The sequence below is a fragment of the Scyliorhinus canicula genome, chromosome 30 (assembly GCF_902713615.1).
Source record: "Scyliorhinus canicula chromosome 30, sScyCan1.1, whole genome shotgun sequence".
Taxonomy (NCBI): Eukaryota; Metazoa; Chordata; class Chondrichthyes; order Carcharhiniformes; family Scyliorhinidae; genus Scyliorhinus; species Scyliorhinus canicula.
The window spans coordinates 8,575,700-8,597,166 of NC_052175.1; the positions used below are offsets into that span (position 1 = coordinate 8,575,700).

The 21,467-nt window shown below is 46.3% G+C and overlaps 1 long non-coding RNA gene across 1 annotated transcript; it reads right to left on the bottom strand.

The window, feature by feature from the left end:
* Positions 1-597: 597 nt before the first annotated feature.
* Positions 598-18,980, bottom strand: LOC119958580. Its single transcript, XR_005459039.1, has 3 exons — positions 18,755-18,980; positions 18,633-18,667; positions 598-1,055 (listed from the first exon to the last, which is right to left on the bottom strand). It is a non-coding gene; the product is annotated as an uncharacterized LOC119958580 (long non-coding RNA).
* Between the last annotated feature and the right edge of the window lie 2,487 nt (positions 18,981-21,467).

A 21,467-nucleotide genomic window follows, 5' to 3' on the forward strand; every position in this document is an offset into this window, starting at 1 on the left:
TGTGTTTATTCTTGTGTTTGGGTCAGTTGTAATTTCATGAGTGTGCATCTGCAAGAATGAGTGTGAATGTGTATCTGTGAATGTGAGTGAATGGTAGTGTGTGTTTTATGGTGAGTCTGTTTGTGTGAGAGAGAGAAGAGTGTACATGTGTTTGTGAATGTTCATTTGCGTGTGCATGATTGTGCGCGCCTGTTTGTGAACATATGTGCATATGATGCTGCGGATAGGATATTAATGAGTTGCCAACTGAGATGCATGCTGGGAAATGCTTGACGATATAGATTAACACTTCTTTTAGAACGAAATAAGTAGGTCAGGTAACATAAAAAAGTACTGCCTAATAACTTGGACACGGCATTATTATGATAACACATTGTCCCCCGAAAGTTAACAAAATGTATACTTGAGTTGGTTTTAGCCAAGGCCAAGAACATACGTATTACGTATTTCATCGCACGTACTTTCCATGTCAATTTAATATAAACATGGCTGTTTACTTCAAGCTGTTATATCAGACTATAAATTTATGCTTCCTTCAATCGAATCTTAGATTGTGATGCACTTGCAAAAAAAAACAGAACATTCTCTCTCCGCAAATATATTTGTGTAAGTACATTTCCTTAACTCGAACCTCCAGGAATTTGTCTTTATTATAATTTCCTCGACAAATTGGCGTCGTCTCAGCTGAAAGGGAGAGAGCCATAGCGCGACCCCAGCTGAAAGGGGGATCTGCTGCTCGGCAGCCTTAATTACTGGCCGGTGACTCATGCTAGGGTGAAATATCTTAATTTAAAAATTAACAATAGCTGCATGGGAAGAAAAAAGGTCCCTTAGAGACTAACATTGAAAAAAGAGACTTCAAAGTTCGTGAAAGGATAAACACCGGTGTGCACCCCCGGTAGTATTTGTAAATGATTTCCGCGGGCGTTGCACTTGTTATATATATGATCTAAAGTATTTTGCAGATGGAGCGATGATCAATAAACTCGACTTCCCCTCACAGGTCATCCCGAAGCATCGATAAGGGCATCAGGAGCGAGAAAGAAGGTGAAATCCTGAAAGAAGACAGATAAGGGAATCAAAATTAGTAAGACAATGAAAAGAAACAATCGTAAAGCAACGGAAAGTGGTTGGAAAACCTAAATTACCCAAAAGGAATCTGGTGAAGCTGACCCCCCTCTCAAAAAAAAAAACAGGGGAGTAAAAGTAAAAAGAAGATTAAGGTAAAAGCGTAACAGTTGGGTTCCTTTCGAAAAGAGAATTCACATTTTCTATATGCCGTTAGATAAGGCTGACGGTTAACTGCGATATTTTTGAGCTGAGAGTGTGTGTTTTGTTTAACCAATTAATTTTAGCCAAAGCATGAAGTGCTAAGTGGGTTGTATTTTATATCTTCTGATATTGTGAGTCCGAGATTATAACTTCAGTCATTTGTGTTGAGATTTCTCTAATTCACTGAAACAGTGGAAATTAAAATCAGTTTAAAAGAAGGAAAATGCTATTACGAATCAAAGTAATTGAACCTGAATAAGCTTTTAGATCAAGTGAAGAGATGCAAATGGCATAATTCCAAGTTCTGCGCCCCCTTAGGTTCTGCAGGAAACATTAACCATTTTAGCAGATAGTGGACCTTTTCTGAATTGACAAAGAAAAATATACGTCTCGAAGAATAGCTAATGACCGTATAGAATTGGTAATTGAGTTACTTGTGTGGTATTTATGACCCCCTCCCAGGAGATGGTTTGCTGCTTTGAAATTATGCTTATGGTGAATCTTGGCCAGCGTTCAATGATGGGATTGTAGTCCCAACCGGCTTAAATGGGGGCTGGGTTCCAAATAATGATAATCACTTGAATGAAGGAAATTAGTCCCTCGAACACTGGTAAGAAAATATAGGGAAAGAGGCTCTCATGCAAGGGGCCAATAAACATGTAACCCCCAGGAAGGGTTTACCCCACCTAGCGACACCTTCCCCTATTAAGAACATAAGAACATAAGAACTAGGAGCAGGAGTAGGCCATCTGGCCCCTCGAGCCTGCTCCGCCATTCAATTAGATCATGGCTGATCTTTTGTGGACTCAGCTCCACTTTCCGGCCCGAACACCATAACCCTTAATCCCTTTATTCTTCAAAAAACTATCTATCTTTACCTTAAAAACATTTAATGAAGGAGCCTCAACTGCTTCACTGGACAAGGAATTCCATATATTCACAACCCTTTGGGTGATGAAGTTCCTCCTAAACTCAGTCCTAAATCTACTTCCCCTTATTCTGAGGCTATGTCCCCCAGTTCTGCTGTCACCCGCCAGTGGAAACAACCTGCCCTATTCCCTTCATAATTTTAAATGTTTCTATAAGATTACCCCCTCATCCTTCTAAATTCCAACGAGTACAGTCCCAGTCTACTCAACCTCTCCTCATAATCCAACCCCTTCAGCTCTGGGATTAACCTAGTGAATCTCCTCTGCACACCCTCCAGCGCCAGTACGTCCTTTCTCAAGTAAGGAGACCAAAACTGAACATAATACTCCAGGTGTGGCCGCACTAACACCTCATACAATTGCAACATAACCTCCCTAGTCTTAAAATCCATCCCTCTAGCAATGAAGGACAAAATTCCATTTGCCTTCTTAATCACCTGTTGCACTTGTAAACCAACCTTCTGTGACTCATGCACTAGCACACCCAAGTCTCTCTGAACAGCGGCATGCTTTAATATTTTATCGTTTAAATAATAATCCCGTTTTCTGTTATTCCTACCAAAATGGATAACCTCACATTTGTCAACATTGTATTCCATCTGCCAGACCCTAGCCCATTCACTTAACCTATCCAAATCCCTCTGCAGACTTCCAGTATCCTCTGCACTTTTCGCATTACCATTCATCTTAGTGTCATCTGCAAACTTGGACACATTGCCCTTGGTCCCCAACTCCAAATCATCTATGTAAATTGTGAACAATTGTGGGCCCAACACGGATCCCTGAGGGACACCACTAGCTACTGATTGCCAACCAGAGAAACACCCATTTATCCCAACTCTTTGCTTTCTATTAATTAACCAATCCTCTATCCTCTATTAGGCAGACAGACACTCTGCAAATTAGGAGCGGGAATACTTTGCATTGATAATGGAATGTTTATAGAACCGTCTCGAAAACGAGCTCACCAGCTGCAAAATTTAACAACTTCTGAGCCTGCGCCCGATCGCTCTGTGACTGTGTTGTATGCTGGGAGTTGAACGTTTACCCTTACACTACCACTGTTAAATGAAAAACTGCAGGATGTATTACAAAAGATTAATGACCCTGAGGCACAGCTATTAAAACACCTGACGGAGTTCAGCCGAGAGAATATCGTGACCCATTGCAGGGTTGGTATGCTCGTGAGGATGAGCACACGTACAATTTACAAACGCAAAGTCACTTCGGACAGCAGACCTCATTGCATATCACTCCTTTTTCTTTTTCAGTATTGTGGGGTTAGGATTGTTAGGACAGTTGACCCATAGTCAGAGGGACCTTTTTAGGATGGGTTTAATTTCAGAACCCCATTTAACATTGGCCGTAAGACATCCCGCTGAGGCAAAGCCTAGAGGAGAACTGATCAAAGAGGACAAAGGAACAAAGAAATCCATGAGATGAATACTGAAATGGACGGACGAAATTGGCTGATAGAATTTTATGGCAAACAGGAGGGCAGAGTGACCTGAAGCATTTTGTAACTTGAAACAGCGATGATTAGCGCCCGTGCCTTGGGCCTTCCTAATTTCATCAAGCCCTTTATTTTTAAATGAAGAAGCAGGGGGATTTGCCACAGGGGTCCGGGTGTAAGAGCATGCAGGAGGGAGAAGACCCTCTGCCTATTACTCGGTGATCATCTGTGCCGTGGTAAAAGGTATGCCAAGTTGCCTCAGAACCAAAGCAGGCACAGGAGCAAGCCTCGCCACAGGAGCATCGCTCTTGGCTAAAAGTGGGTTGCTATCAAGACAATCATCACATCCAGATCAACCCAAATACCCGCGCAGTTATCCCCAGAAGTCTGTTTCTGCAAATATGTCCCCTTGCCTATGGGAAAGCTTCTGTGGGAAAAAGAACAAAGAACAAAGAACGAAGTAAAGTACAGGTAAGAATTAGGCCCTTCGGCCCTCCAAGCCTATACCGACCATGCTGCACGTCTAAACTAAAATCTTCTACACCTCTGTGCTCCGTATCCCTCTATTCCCATCCTGATCATGTATTAGTCAAGATGCCCCTTAAACGTCATTATCGTCCCTGCTTCCACTACATCCTCCGGCAGCGAGTTCCAAGCACCCTCTACCCTCTGTGAAAAAGACTTGTCTCGTATATCTCCCATAAAACTTGCCAGTCGCACCACAAACCTATGAACCCTCCAGACTGGCAAAAAGCCTCTGACTAGCCACTCTATCTATGCCCATCATAATTTTGTAGACGTCTATCAGGTCGCCCCTCAACCCGTCGTTCCAGTGAGAACAAACCGAGTTCATTCAACTCTCCTCATAGCTAATGCTCTCCATACCAGGCAACATCCTTGTTAATTTCTTCTGCACCCTCACTAAAGCCTCCATATCCTTCTGGTAGTGTGGCGACCAAAATTGAACACTATCCTCCAAGTGTGGCACAACTAAGGTTCTATACAGCGGCAACATAAGTTACCATTTTTATACTCAATACCCCGGCCAATGTAGGCAAGCATGTCGTGTGCCTTCTTAACTATCTTCTCCACCTGTGTTGTGTTGCACGTTTTACTATGGGCGTAAAACGCGTTTATTGGAGTGTATTAACACGCCTCCGAGTTCGACGTGTGCTTAACACTGCTAGGCTCTGTTCTATGTAATTATTTAAGCTCTGGAGTCGCCAGCTGCCGTATAGGCAACGTCACAAGTATTCCAAGGCCAAATTCAAAGTAATAAAGACGATACACCGATTAGTCAAGTTCAAACGATCAATATTTATTATACAGTTAATAATAAATACTCATGCACACACACTAAGAGACTAAGCTACAACTAAACATAAGCAAACAGAATACTTATCTAACAGGAACAGGCAAGGTCAGAGAACGAGGCCTTCGTCCTGGTTTTGTCTGCAGCCTTCAGCAAGCGTTCTGGCACTTGGGAGTCTAGCGGGCTTGGATCGCGTAGCGAGCGTTGAACTTACGGTTTCGGCGGCTGGTGCTCAACGGCTGGAGTCAGGATACCAGGTGTCAGTCGGGGCCGGAGCACAGGTTTAACAGACCGGACAACACGAGGTCCCTATCTTTTATAGGGGTTCCGTTGTCCTTCCCTCTTCTCGGGCGGGCTCTACCTATTGGATCAATTTCTTATCGATACTGGATTAATTCCCCAATGCGAGGGGGTCTCCGTGATGGAGGGGGCGTTTCTTATGTCCTTTTGTTCGGAGGTTTCTGGTGCCTCGATGTCTGGGTCTTGATTGGAATGTGTCCATTCAGAACCAAATGTATCTATTGTGTGGGTGTTCAAGTCTGATGGCCTCATTAGCATGCAAAGCGTTTTGCCATTTGCACCTAGCTAAGGTCTCTTTACCTGAGCCCAAACTGGTTTCTGCTGCTGCAGAATGCAAACTGCTCTTTGCAGACTGCTGTTCTGGCTGAACTGTCTGTTTCCCAGCAGCCTTCCATTTTAGTTTGGCTCAGTGTCCATTTTGCGTGGCCAGCATGGCTACATTCCCTCCTTGTGATCCTCACAATCATACTATTGTGAAGGATCACCTATGTACTTTGCCTCCTTGTGTTCTGACCTCTTGCCAGTTCCTGTTCTACTCTGTTCTAAACTATGGGAAGAAGAGAAAAAAAAATTTTAACTAACATTTCTACTTGGCCCTATGTCAAAGGGACATGCATTACTACAATTGGGAACCTCTACCTATCACTATTAACCTTAACCTTAACTTAAACATTTAATCACTCTAAAATCTTAACCATTCACACCACAACATAACACTTCCCAACTCGGCAGTCGAGTATGGAACAATATAATACATGGCTGAATTTTATTTACAGAGTGTTGTAATCAGTGAGGGGTTGAGGGGTTTGGTGGAATCCGAAGATGGGGGATTGCACTCTATAGATGGGTGAGGTGCTGGAACGAGAGGCTCTCCTCTTCCATTTCCTCAACCTGAGGGTCTGCACTAGGATGGTGAGGATCGCAATCACCAACAGTGATTCGATTATGTAGGACATGGAGTACCACGTCATGAATTTAGTACGCCAGGTCTGAACCTCGCTGATCAGAGCTGAGCACTGGGGGTTTGCTGTACTAACATTTATGGTGGGGGTTGTGGGGGAAACGTGTCTTGTTTCCACACATATACATATGACATTAAATAGTAATAAGTGGGCTTCCATCATTTTGCTGTTCTTCCTCTTTCTCTTCCTTCTTCCTCCGGTATTGACAATCCTGGCTTCGACCTCTGTCTCGTCCTTTGAAACCTTTGGGATCAAGCACAGTATCTGTCAATACACAGTTTAAGACCTTTACTTGTTAGTGCATCTGTCTTTCAAAACCCAATTGACCCTTTAAAATGACTGGCTAAGTCACACCCTGTGACTCCCCTCATTTTTTTTTTTTCAAAAAGCGAATTTAAAGACCAGCATACACCTAACAATCCTTCCTTCTGCGAGCCGTCTCGCAGGCTTTGCTGATTTACCATCCGAATGTTTCCGGATGTAAATAGCATGTGGGATGGCGGCCGAAGGGCTACCTAACCTAAAATGAAAACAAATTTGGAAAGAAACATCCGAATGAGTTGCGTATGGGCCGCTACGGGTAAGAGTTGGATGGGATCCCCGGGTAGGGCGTGCTGTGCCATACCCGAGCTTGGCTGACCAAGGGTTGGTTCTCAGACAGGGCGGGTCCTCAGTGCCGTTTGTCCACTGCCTGAGTAACCTGGAGAAAACGGGTACGAATGTGTTAACCATGACTTGCAGCCTCTATTTCGCCGAATAGAGGGGCACCTAAAAAACCAAGGGAGCCAAGATGCTCCAACTGAGGACATCACTGAAGTTCTCAGAGATATCTGCAGACAAACTATTTGGCGTGTGGCCTTACAACTTTGGAAAGGATCTCCAATCAAACCGAAGTTCTCAAAAGTTTCGGCAGACAAGCTAACGTGTATGTGAGGTGGTCACAATCTTTTCAGCTGAAAAGAAGATGTCCATCCTCCAACTGAAACATTTACATTCCTGAAAACAAACAAACATAAAACGAAGACAAACATACGTGCAGGTTCCATCAGAAAGGACATCGTTTCCCTCAAACGATTCCTATCTTACATCATCTGGACACCTCACTTTGATTCTGCCTCTGTGAACAGGGTCACAAAGGGGTTGCCGTGGCGGGAGTCAGACACCGTGTCGTCCTGCTCTCCCGGATCCCACACCCTTGTGTGGATCAGGCATGCTATTTTGGAGTTGTGTGACCGGGGGTCACTCTCGTCATTGCGGACAAGTCTGTAGGAATTGTCCCTGTGCCATTGTGTAGCGTCGAGTGTGTTGTCGGGGTAGTCGGGGTCGGGTGGTGGGTCTGGGTTTTTGAGGTAGGTGACTTCCATGGGATCACTGGAGTCGGGGTCGTAGGTGGTGCAGTGTGGGCTGTATGGCTGTGTGGTGTCGCTGTCTTCAGAGTCAGTGTCTGTCCTACTGTCTCTGCTGTGGCAGCTTGTGGGCGTGTCGGGGCGTGGTCTGTAGTGGTCTGTGGGCGGAGTCGTGGGCGAGTTCGTGGATGAACTGGTCTGTGAGGAGGATGGTGGAAAAGTGTCTCTGGCGGGCGGGGTGAAGTGTTCTGCTGCATCCAGCAGGACATGGTGAGCATGGTTGGCCTGTGTTCCATATGCCTTTAACTGGTTGATATGGAACCACGCGGTCTTCCCATTAGGATACTTTATCCTGTAAACGGAGGGGCTAATTTTGTCCGAAATTGAGTAGGGACCGGAATATTTTGGAGCCAAAAAACTGCTGGGGTTATAAACAGATAACATTACCTGTTGCCCAACCTGGAATTCTGTGGTGTGTACGGTCTTATTGAAACAGGCAGTCCGTTGCTGTCGGCGTTTCCCTAGCTGGACTGCGGCTGCGAGCTGTGCAGACCTCACAGTCTCAACTAGATCTCTAACTGCCTTTTCATGTGTGAGGGCCGTCACTTCGGGGCTTGTCATGTCCAGTCCTAAAAGGAATTCTGTACCTTTCATAGGGCGTCCGGTCATGAGTGTGTGTGGTGTGTATCCTGTCGATGTGGAGACAGTGTTCCTTATGAACATAAGTGCAAAGGGGAGCACTGAATCCCATGTGGAATTGTTCTGTTGTACCATTTTCCTAAGGGTAGTTTTTAGGGTCCGATTCATGCGCTCCACAATCCCGCTGGACTGTGGATGATACGCAATGTGGAAGTTCTGTTTGATTCCGAATATTGTCAGGACGTTCCTCATGACCCGTCCTGTAAAGTGAGATCCCTGGTCCGAATCGATACTTCGGGGTAAACCCCATCTCGTGAAGATGTGGTGGGTCAGGATCTTTGCAGCTGTCTTTGCTGTATTTGTTCGCGAGGGAAATGCCTCTACCCACTTGGTAAAGGTGTCTATCACCACCAGAACGTATTTATAGCCATTCCTACAAGGGGGCAATGGACCTATAAAGTCGATCTGGAGGTTTGTCCAAGGGCCGTTAACTGGGCGAGTATGCCGAAGTTGTGCTTTCTTAGAATACCTGTCCGGGTTATTCTGAGCACAAATCAGGCAATTCTCTATGTAGTGCGTTACATCATTCCTGAGATTAGGCCACCAACAGAGTTGCCTGAGGTGCCTCGTTGTTGCATCAATTCCCTGATGCCCGTGTCCGTCATGGAACAAGGCAATCATCTGATTCCTGTCCTGCTGTGGGACCACATAAAGTCGGTCCTTAATGATCACACCCTCATGTGTGGTCAGTGCGTGTTTAAAGTGCTCGTAAGCAGGCACAAAGTTTCCCTTGAAAACCTCCCTGAGGTCTCCGTCCTGTTTTTGTGCTGCCACGAGATCTTTAATATCAGTCTGTGAGACTTGGACTGCGCTCACAGGGGCGCTAGCTGGTGCGCTAGCTGGGGGGGTCCATAAGTGTCCTCTCCTGGAACCTGCCTTAGCCAACGCGTCGGCTTTTACATTCCCAGGGGGTGATGACCTATGGTGACTTCTTACTTTTATTATGCCGAAGGTCCTGTCCTTCGCTTTCTCTAGGATATGCTGGAGTAAGGGGGCTGATGGAAGGGGTTTTCCGTCTGCGGAGACAAAACCTCGTGTCCTCCACAGGGGCAGAAAATCGGTTAAACTGTTACAGACATATAAGCTGTCTGAATATATGTCTGCTGGGCTGGGGAAAGAATCGGGGTGGTCCACTATGTACGCTATGGCTGCTAGCTCCGCTGCCTGCGCGCCTAAGTGACCTGGTAACTTAAGAGCTATCTCTTCGAGAGCGCGCCCCTGCGCGTCCTCTACATAGATGCCGCATCCTGTGATACGCTCACCATTTAAAACTGTGGAGGAACCGTCTACATAAATCCTCAAGGGTCCACACGTGTCTGTGGGCTGGGGGCTTTGTTTCGGGTTCCCTATCTTCCTGGGGGGTGTTTTGGCTAAAAAGGGTCCTGTGTTGTGCAGGGGAGCTACAATTTCACAGTCATGGGGCTGTCCGGGGTATTGGAGGTTGTCGGCTAAGTATGTGTGTGTGCGTGTCCGTTTCACTGTAATGTCCCGTCCTTGTAAAAGTAGGGTCCACCTAGCTGCCCTAATCTGGCTAACTGAACCGTCCTTCAGTCGACCGTCTAGTAGTAGCTGTGTGGGTGTGTGTTCGGTTAGAATGGTGATGGGGTTGAGTCCGGTGATGTATGAGAAATACTGCACTGCCCAGAAGACAGCAAGGAGGTGCCTCTCACAGGCTGAAAATCCTTGTTCTACTGGGTCTAACAGTCGGGAGGCATAAGCCACTGGTCTTAGCTGCTCGTGCCGTTCTTGAAGCAACACGGCCGAGAGGGTCAGATCGGTGCTCGCTACCTCTATTGCGTACGGTGAAAGTTGGTCGGGGACTAGCAGCGCGGGTGCTGCACTGAGGGCTCGTTTCAACTCTTCCACAGCGCCTGTATGCTGCGGAAGCCATTCCCAGGGGGCTCCTTTCTTAAGGAGGTCTGAAAGTGGGGCGGCTTTTGTCGCGAATCCGTCGATGTGGTTCCGACAATAGCCAACCAGTCCTAAAAACGACCGGAGGGCTGATACATTTTGGGGAAGGGGCAATTTGACGATCGAATCAATTCTTTTGAATTCGATCTCGCGTTTGCCGTGCGTGATGACTGATCCCAAATACATCACTTTACTTTCCAATATTTGGGCCTTTTTCGGGTTAACTTTACAGCCAATTTCAGTTAAGAGTTCTAGGAGTTCGGCCAGAAGCGAAATGTGCTCTGCCTTTGTGTCTGTCTGCAGTAGTAGGTCGTCTACATACTGTACCAGACATTCGGGTCGGGAAAATTTTTCTAATCCACTTGCCAGCTGTCGGTGGAAAATGGAGGGGGAATTGTGGAATCCTTGTGGGAGGCATGTCCACGTGTACTGCTGTGTTTTAAAAGTGAATGCGAATTTGTATTGGCACGCTTTTGCCAATGGTATTGACCAGAATCCATTACTGATGTCCAATACCGTGAAGTACTTGGCGTTGAGACCCTGCTTGAGCATGGTCTCGGGACTAGTAGCTACCGTTGGGGCTACTGCGGGGGTTACTTTGTTGAGTTCCCGATAATCGATGGTCAGACGCCATGATCCATCGGGCTTCCTCACTGGCCAAATAGGGGCATTGTTGGTGGAGGCTACCGTTCTCAGTACACCTTGGTCCAACAAGCTGCCTATAACTTTTTCTATTTCCACCTCTGCCTCGAGGGGAAATCTATACTGCTTTTGCGGTCGGGGGTCCTGTCCGGTAACATGAACTTGTCCAGTCATTCTGCCACAGTCATGACGGTGACTTGCAAATGCTGTCCTGTGTTTGTTCAGTAGGGCCTTAATTTGTCGGTCGGTGTGGAGCGTAGTCAGGTCGAATGAGTACTCTCCCACTGCGCTAATCCGATTAGCGTAGTCTCCTACTGTGAGGGTGGCTGGGGCTCTGTCTGATCTCGCCATTCGCCAGACACACTGGTTCACTGGGTCGAACGACAAGCTGTGAGCGTTCATAAAATCTATCCCCAGGATGTGCTCTGCCGTCCGGGGAAGATTTACTAAAACTACGGGGTGCCTTGTGCTAATGTTCCCTAGCTGGATCGCTACGGGTGCTGTGATATGTCCCTGCTGCGAGTGTCCGGTGAACCCGCTAAGTGTGATGGTGGAGGTGGTCGGCCACGTGTCTGCGTGTGCCGTGGTTGTGGAGTTAATGGTGGTGCGGGATCCTCCTGTGTCCCACAATAACTCTATGGGCTTCCCTTTGACTTTTGCCGTGACTACGGGCCTCCCTGATGAGTCCCATAGTGTGTCACAGACCCAAGTGGGGGAGCCCGAACACCGTCAGTTCGTCTCGTCCACATTGGTGGGTCCTGACTGTACTGCTACATTGTGGATGGGTTTTGCTTTGTTGCGGTTCAGAGTGCCTGTCTGCTGGCCTCTCTGAGATCGCTGGGGTGCATTACACTCTTTTGCCCAATGCCCTAACTGTCCACAGTTATAGCATTCCTGTCCTTTCAGTTGAGGGCTGCTCTTGCCTTCATTTACCCATGCGGGCTTCTGGTGCTCTCTGACTGCTTGGATATCTGCAGCAGCCTGAGCCTCTTCTGGGGATCTAACCTTTCCTTTTGCCTGAAGCGATTGCTCCCAAGCGCGGGACAATCTTTTGAGGACCCATTTTTCGTTATGGGCCTCTTCTGAGGGGTCGTAATTATTGCAAGCGCTCTGTCCTGCTTCTGTTGCGTGTGAGATAATTGTGCGCGTCCACTTAACCATGTTTTCGCGGGTTAAATGCGCTCTATCTAGCTGTCCGAAAACTGCGCTGAAGTGAATCCACAGCCTTCCTGCGAATGCTGTGGGGTGTTCGGATCTCTTCTGCCTGCACTTATTCAAGCCTTCTACGGGGTCACCTCTATTGTACCCGATGGCATCTAAAATGGCAGTGTGCATCTCCTCTAGGCTGCCTCCTGCCACGTTTTGTGGGTCGGGGAGGGCTGCCACTACACTCTGGTCTAAGCTCAGCACGGTGAGCTTAACCTGCTCTCTCTCATCCAGGCCGTACATGGTAGCCTGCTGTTTTACTTTCGCAAAGAACTGGTGGGGGTCTGCGGTGGGGAGGAACGGAGTGATCTTTTCACAAGCGTCCCTTAGCTGGGTTACGGTTAAAGGGGTGGTGTAAGTTATGTCTGGGGCGCCTTCTGATTCGGCTTTCCTCTGTGTGGTTACGGGATTCATGGGTGCGGTTATGATCTGAGCTGTGGGGGGTTGGGGTGCCTGTCGTTTCTGCTGAGCTGCGGGCGCACATGTTCCCTGAACATAACGCTGCGCTGTCTCGCTTAATTCCTGCCAATCTGGGGCGTTTTCCCCATCTAACTGAGCTCCAAAGGTGCTTTGGAAGCCATTCTGCACCGAAAGCAGAGATTGCAGTTCCGCAATCTGTTTCCTGCATTTCGCGTGGTCAACTGTGCTTTGTCTTTGTTCGGTTGTTGCAGCATGGAGTGCTCTCAAAGCTGCTTTGAGATCGGAACATTGCCTCTGCAATGCCTCCACCTGCTTTTCCGATTCCTGTCTTATCAGAACGGCACGTTGCACGTCCTGATAGGCTTTCTCATACTGGGTCTGGGAACTGTTCAGATGAGCTAGACAAGACTGGTGAGCCCTCTTGGCATCATCCACCTCTCTACCCTTCTCTGCCAACTTCCCTTTAAGATCCAGGTTTTCTTTCTCGATGTCCCTGACATCGACCTTACTCATTCGGTTCCTTTCCTCTAAATCTGCCCGGAGCGTCCTGATGACCTCCTCTGCGCCTCGCAACTGTGCCAAGCAGGACACAATCGCCATCGGCTTGCGTGCTTTACTTAAACTCTTTTTGTGTATCTGAGAGAGGTTCTCCCACCAAGTATGACCTATACTTCCGGGACCTGTCTCCTCATTTGCACAAAACTCTTTCCAAAGGGGCCATCCCTTTCCTTGTAAGTATTTGCGGAGTTCCAGCTCCCACGTGGGACACTGGCCTACTCTGCTACTGCTGCTGGTCGCTGCGACCACAAACTTTGCTGGATCCATCAGGCGTTCCATTGCCTGCATGGCCATTTCCTCTGACTCTCTTTGTATAATTTGGAACAGGGGGTTGCTGGGGTGGTGTTTTGAGAAAAGGGTACGGCTTACGCTATTTTCCGATCACAAAACTACCGAAAGTTTGTCGCAACAAAAAGCTTTCAGTTTTACCTTACAGCCCTGTTAGTACGCATGCACTAAAACACACTTCCGAATTTCGCTTATTATTTTGAACACCTTGAATACTTGTGATCTCTTTCTTTCTCTGCAATTTGGAGTTCTAATTCAAATTTCAGGGTCCTGGACACTGTGGTGTTTCCACTTACAACAGGGTCCCGGCGGAGTCGCCACTAAATGTTGCACGTTTTACTATGGGCGTAAAACGCGTTTATTGGAGTGTATTAACACGCCTCCGAGTTCGACGTGTGCTTAACACTGCTAGGCTCTGTTCTATGTAATTATTTAAGCTCTGGAGTCGCCAGCTGCCGTATAGGCAACGTCACAAGTATTCCAAGGTCAAATTCAAAGTAATAAAGACGATACACCGATTAGTCAAGTTCAAACGATCAATATTTATTATACAGTTAATAATAAATACTCATGCACACACACTAAGAGACTAAGCTACAACTAAACATAAGCAAACAGAATACTTATCTAACAGGAACAGGCAAGGTCAGAGAACGAGGCCTTCGTCCTGGTTTTGTCTGCAGCCTTCAGCAAGCGTTCTGGCACTTGGGAGTCTAGCGGGCTTGGATCGCGTAGCGAGCGTTGAACTTACGGTTTCGGCGGCTGGTGCTCAACGGCTGGAGTCAGGATACCAGGTGTCAGTCGGGGCCGGAGCACAGGTTTAACAGACCGGACAACACGAGGTCCCTATCTTTTATAGGGGTTCCGTTGTCCTTCCCTCTTCTCGGGCGGGCTCTACCTATTGGATCAATTTCTTATCGATACTGGATTAATTCCCCAATGCGAGGGGGTCTCCGTGATGGAGGGGGCGTTTCTTATGTCCTTTTGTTCGGAGGTTTCTGGTGCCTCGATGTCTGGGTCTTGATTGGAATGTGTCCATTCAGAACCAAATGTATCTATTGTGTGGGTGTTCAAGTCTGATGGCCTCATTAGCATGCAAAGCGTTTTGCCATTTGCACCTAGCTAAGGTCTCTTTACCTGAGCCCAAACTGGTTTCTGCTGCTGCAGAATGCAAACTGCTCTTTGCAGACTGCTGTTCTGGCTGAACTGTCTGTTTCCCAGCAGCCTTCCATTTTAGTTTGGCTCAGTGTCCATTTTGCGTGGCCAGCATGGCTACAGTTGCTCCTATCAGTGACCTGCGGTCATCATCAAGACGATAAGAGATTGCAAATATCTGACGTGCGATACATCGGGGTGTCCTAGCGCATGAATCACAGTGTGCAGGCACAGCAAGTAATTGGGGAATCTAACAGAACGTTTACCTTTACTGAGAAGAGTATTAAATAAAAAAAATTAGTGCGTTTACAGCTCAGTTGTACGAGCTAGACTACATTTGGAGTACTCTGGACAACTTTGGCCACTTTATTTAAGGAAGGATGTAAATGCGTTTGAAGAATATTCACAGAAATGTATCAGAATAATACCCGGAATGCGTCCCATGGGGGAAAGCTGGAATGGTCATATGTATCGTATCCACTGGAATGTAAAGAGAATGAGGCGACTTTATTGAAACTTATCAGATCCAGAAGGTGTCTTGAAAAGGTGCATGTGCAGAAGGTTTTTTCTCTTGGAGGAGAATCTATAATTGTTGGGGTGGGGGGGGGGGGGGGGGGGGGGGTCACTGTTTAAAAATAATGGGTCCGTCGTTAGAAAGGAAAATGAGGATGTTTTGTTTACTCTGAGAGGGTCGTGAGTCTTGATAACTTCCTTCCTTTCAAAAGGGGTTGAAAGAGTATCTTTGAAACCTTTTAAGGCAGAGATTGATATCTTCATTGTAACCAGGGAGTCCAGAGGTGATTGAGAGCAGGCCTTATGCAGAACTGAGGTTACTATCAGATCAGACATGGTCTGATTAAACAGTGGAGCGGAGTCGAGAGGAATAGCACAGTCCTGCTCCTTCTACGTATTTTCGTCCTTAAAACAGATAGAATTCCCAAACGATTGCCACAGTAAATATTGGAAAGATGCGTTCTCTGGTGAGGGAATATTGAAGCAGGGAACACAGTGTCCGCAGTAAGAGGGGGACGAGGATGAATGTCTTCTCTCAGTTAGAAATTCCCATTCCCACAGGGAAGTGGGGGCGGGGCCATTGAATATTGTCAAGACTGATTTAGAGCGGATTGAAGTAAAATGGAGTCCAGGATTTTAGGGAGGCAGACAGGCGGATGAAGATAAGATCAACAATCAGGTCAGCTACGATCTTGTTGAATAGCAGAGCAGGCTCGAGTGGCCGAATGGCTTCTTCGTGTTGCAATTTGCTCTGGCCATTTTGCGTCTGCTCAGTTAATAAAAGACAATCGGAATTATTAATTCATCTCAGAATAAATCATGACGGAACGTGGGAAAAAGTAAAGCATCAATACCAAGGCAATGGCTTTCGGAATAAACTGGTTTCTGAATCAGTTATAAATAAAGGGTGATCATTGATCGGCACAACATTGAGGGCCGAAGGGCCTGTTCTGTGCTGTACTGTTCTAATTATAATTCTACTAGAGTGAGAAAACGAATAACAAAAGATGAAGAAAATTACAGCACGGGAACAGGCCCTTGGATCCTCCCAACCTGCGCCGATGCAGATCCTTGATGTCAACCTGTCGCCTGTTTTCCAAGGATCTACTTCCCTCTGTTCCCGGCTCGTTCATATATCTGTCAAGATGCATCTTAAATGACGCTATCGTGCCCGCCTCTTCTACCTCCGCTGGCAAAGCGTTCCAGGCAGTCACCACCCTCTGCGCAAAGCACTTTCCATGTACATTTCCCTTAAACTTTCCCCGTCACACCTTGAAAGCGTGGCCCTTTGTAATTGACACACCCACTCTTGCAAAAAGCTTGTTGCTATCCACCCTGTCCATACCTCTCATAATTTTGTAGACTTCAATCAAGTCCCCCCTCAACCTCCGTCTTTCCAACGAAAGCAATCCGAATTTGGAGCGTGTCCAGTGGAGATTCACACGGATGATCCCTGGAATGGCGGGTCTAACATATCATGAACGGCTGAGGATCCTGGGATTGTATTCATTGGAGTTTAGAAGGTTAAGGGGAGATCTAATAGAAACTTACAAGATAATACATGGCTTAGAAAGGGTGGATGCAAAGAAACTGTTTCCGTTAGGCGAGGAGACGAGGACCCGTGGGCACAGCCTTAGAATTAGAGGGGGTAAATTCAGATCAGATATGCGGAGGCATTTCTTCAGCCAGAGAGTGGTGGGCCTGTGGAATTCATTGCCGCGGAGTGCAGTGGAGGCCGGGACGCTAAATGGCTTCAAGGCAGAGATAGATAAATTCTTGATGTCGCGAGGAATTAAGGGCTACGGGGAGAATGCTGGTAGGTGGAGTTGAAATGCCCATCAGCCATGATTGAATGGCGGAGTGGACTCGATGGGCCGAATGGCCTTACTTCCACTCCTATGTCTTATGGTCTTATGATCTTATGGAATTTACTCAAATGTTTTTCATAGCTAGCACCACCCGTTCGAGGCAACATCCTGGTGAACCTCCTCTGCACGCTCTCTAAAGCATCCACCTCCTTCTGGTAACGTGGCGACCAGAACTGCATGCAGTAATCCAAATGTGGCCGAACCAAAGTCCGATACAACTGTAACATGACCTGCCGACTCTTGTACTCAATACCCCGTCCGATGAAGGCAAGCATGCTGCATGCCTTCTTGACCAGTCTATCGACCTGCGTTTGCCATCTTCCGGGTACAATGGTTCTGAACACCCAGATATCTCTGCACATCAATTCTCCCCATGACTCTTTCATTGACAGTATAGTCCGCTCTTGAAATGGATCTTCCAAAATGCATGACCTCGCATTTGTCTGGATTGAACTCCATATTCCATTTCTCTGCCGAACTCTGCAAACTATCTATATTTTGCTGTATTCTCTGACACACTCTCTCACTATCTGCAGCTCCATCAATCTCAGTATCATCTGGAAACTTACTAATCAGACCACCTGTATCTTCGTCCAGATCATTTATGTATATCACAAACAACAGTGGTCCGAGCACGGACACCTGTGGAACACCACTAGTCACCCTTCTGCACTCCCTTCCACCACTACGCTATGTCTCCTGTTGCCCAGCCAGTTCTTTATCCATCTAGCTAGTACACCCTGAACCCCATACAACTTCACTTTTTCCATCAACCTGCCATGGGACACTTTATCAAACGATGAACTGAAGTCCATGTATGTGACAACTGCAGCCCTTCCCTCATCAATTAACTTTGTCACTAATCCTATTAGGTTTGAAATACATGACCTTCCCTGCACAAAGCCATGCTGCCTATCACTGATAAGTCTATTGTCTTCCAAATGTGAATGGATCTTGTCCCTCAGCATCTACTCCAACAGTTTGCCGACCACTGACGTCAAGCTCACAGGTCTACAATTCCCTGGATAATCTCTGCTACCTTTCGTAAACAAAGGGACAATGTCAGCAATTCTCCAGTCCCCCGGGAGCTCACTCGTGCTCAAGGATGCTGATAAGATATATGTTAAGGTCCCTTAACAAAAAAAAAGTATCTCAACCATTTTCTCTGACTCCACGCAAAAAAATTCTCTTTTGTCTTTGAGTGCTCCTTATAGACGAATTAAATACTTTGCTATGTTCATTCACCGTGTTAGCCAAATATATTCCCTGACCCCTTTGAGCCCTCTTTATTGCACTTTTGAGACTTGTTCTACTGTACCGATATTCCTCTAAAGCTTCATCAGTTTTAAGTCGCCTATATCTTACGTATGCTTCCTTTTTCATCTGAGCTAGTCTCACAATTCCACCGGTCATCGATGGTTCCCTAAACTTGCCATTTATATCCCTCGTTTTCACAGGGTCACACTAATTAACCTTTTCTGAAAAGAGGCCCACATTTCAAATGCGGATTTACCCTTCAAAAACTATTCCCAATCTACATTCCCTAGCTCCTGCCGAATTTTGACATACATGGCCTTTCCCCAATTTAGCACTCTTCCTTTCGGACCACTCTCGTCTTTGTCCATGAGTATTCTAAAACATACCGAATTGTGATCGCTTGTCAAAAAGTAACTACCGACTGAACTTCAACCACCTGGCCGGGATCATTCCCTAATACCAGGTCCAGTATTGCCCCTTCCCGAGTTGGACTATTTACATACTGATGTCAGTGAAAAGGTTTAAAAAACACTTTACTTACTGGCTTTTCACTGTGGGATCTGTTCATTCGGTTTTCTGAAATAATAAACGCAATCAGTACTTTAAACAATGGACATTAAACAAACGTTCATTAAAATATCGGTGTTAAGCATCCATATTCACCCGATCAGCCACAATGTGAATTCCAAATCCAAATGAGGATGAATATTCTACGCCGGATAATCGAGGCAGTATCGGTAAAGGATAAAAATGCTCAATCCTGACAGAGACAAAACAATTAGAAACTGCTGTTGGGTTAAATGATTCTTTATGGGAATATCTCAGAGGAAAGATGATCCATTCTGAATACAAAGCAGGGAAATCCGTGCTGAAAATTCTCTGAAAGACTCCTCAGGAACCGAAGTCACGGAATCTTCAGCAGACTGGTGAGAAATGGTGAGGATGTTGTGAAGAGTCTGGTTACAGGAATCACTGGCAGCATGAGTTGTGAAATTAACTGTCCTCAGAGCTTGACCTTTTCTGAGTAAATGCTTGATCTTCCATTGCGAAGGAGCGGGGGAGTAGAGCTTGCAGCAGAGAGCCGGTCTGGCAGCAACGAGCCGCATTGTCTGTGACCGCAACTGTTTGCTCTGAGCGTTAAAAATACCTCGCCCACAGCCCATTTGGAGCTTTGCAACGAGCATTGAGGTATGGATATCAGTGCCCGAGATTGTGACCACTCGCTGCTTGAGATGGAAAATGATGTTCGAGCCAAAAGCTCTCTGTGGTTTTCCTGTTTTTACAGTTGAGGCGCTGCACCCACATAACTGCATTCAGAGGTCACACACTGGCAGTTCATGTCAAACTGTAGACAGAATGCGGGGTTACCGCCCAGACTGGATTCATCTAAACAGAGAACAGGCTGGTGTACAATCATGCTCATTAACAGTGTGTTAATTAATGTTATACCGATTTCCTATTTCCCTGCCCTGTCCGAGATTTGAATCAAATTAACTGATCCACAACTTTATTCACAATTGCACAATGCCTTCATGAGCGCCTCGCTGGGATCGCACTGTGTAATATCGACACACAGAGAACACGGCAACACACGATGGGAGATGGGAACAAGACACCAATTGTCCTCGTAACCGCACACTGGCCTGGGACTTTATCGCCATTCCTTAACTGTCCTTGGACCAAACCCCTGGAGAAACGAGCCTAAAGGTTGGTGTGCCGACACACCATGGACTACAGTGAACAAACGAGACCCTGATCCCCTTCCAAAAGAACAATAAAAAATATATAATCGGAACAGGCCCTTCGGCCCTCCACGCCTGTTCTGAGCATATGGCCTAATAAAAAAAATGCTGCCCTTACTCGTATTCCTCTATTTCCCCTTCATCTGCCCATCCAGATGCCTCTTAAATGACGTTGATGTGCCTGATTTCACCACATCCTCTCGCCGCGCGTTCCAGACACCCACCGCTCTCTGCATGATAAACGCCTGTTCGGGGAGGCTGGTACGGGAATTGAATCGTTCTGCTGGCCTGCCTTGGTCTGCTTTAAAAACCAGCTGTTTATTTCTGTGCTAAACCAGCCCCACACGTCCACGCTTGGAAAAGAGACTGAGTTTACACCCTGTCTATTCCTCTCATAATGTAGAGACATTTAGGGATGGACAATTAATGCCGCACTGACCAGCGATGATCACATTCTATGAACGAACGAATATAAATTGGTGACCTCTTGCTTTCAACAGAAGATCAGTGCAAATCTTTGTACTTCCAAAGAAGTACATTGGACAACTTTCATTCACTATCTCTTAATTTCTCTCCTCTAATGTCTTTCCTCACTGCAGCTTCTAAGAAATGTACTCTGTCCGGCATGTACTGAATTTCCACTGATAATGATTTCCAAATGTTTTCTAAGGAATATCTTTAGGAAACTGGGGGATTGTATTGGGAACGGCGACCACCAGAAACCTTTATTCGCAGATCTACGAACAGATGGCTTGCAGGCTAAATTAACTCGAGTATTTTCCCAGTTTACCGTTTAAAATAGTTGTCTACTATTTTATCTAAAGGGTAAATGCTTTTAACTTAACCCTTTGGCAACACGGAATGCAAGTCGTTTCTGCTCGAAATTTTGTTTCAAAAGAAGTCACTCAGTCGACATCAGAATCTGCGAGTATGAACACGGCCCAGAATCGAAATACAACCCAATTGACGAGAGGCCCAAGGTTCTGGTGCTACTCAAAAGTTTGCTTTATTCGATTTGTGAATGATTCGAAAGCAACGCCTATTTTCATGATCTTGTTGGTGATATTCACTAGAAAAACACACAGAAGGCTGCAGAAAAAAATTATTCTAATTCAGTTCAATTGCTTTCATATTTTGGTCCTTGTTTCGGATACTTAGACTAACTGCAAATTGCTGGCCCCCCAAACTACAAAAAGGATATTGGCAATGGATCAAATACGATTTACAAGAATGAGAGCATGGCCAAAATGTCATAAATAATTAGAAATAAGGAACAGGCTGGTGATTGTTGAACTGGCGAAGACAAGGCTGAGGGACGGCCTGGTAGATTTCTGACCAGTTGGATCAGCAACATCACGCCAATGACAAGCTGGGATGGATACACTTGAGTTAATTACTAACTACAATATTCAGCATGGATCCCTGCAGTTATTATTCGGCCCCCACTCTGAACTACAGCCAATCAGATTGATGTGAGGTCTTCTGTTTCTTGTCAGCTGTGACACACAGGCGGTGACAGCAGTGCAAATGAACGTCATATTCACCAAGACACCGCTCACAGAATGGTGTCATACTTTCCAGAGAACACATCGTCATCGTTTCCGCCGGATCTGGGCGTGAGCTCGGGTCAGTCT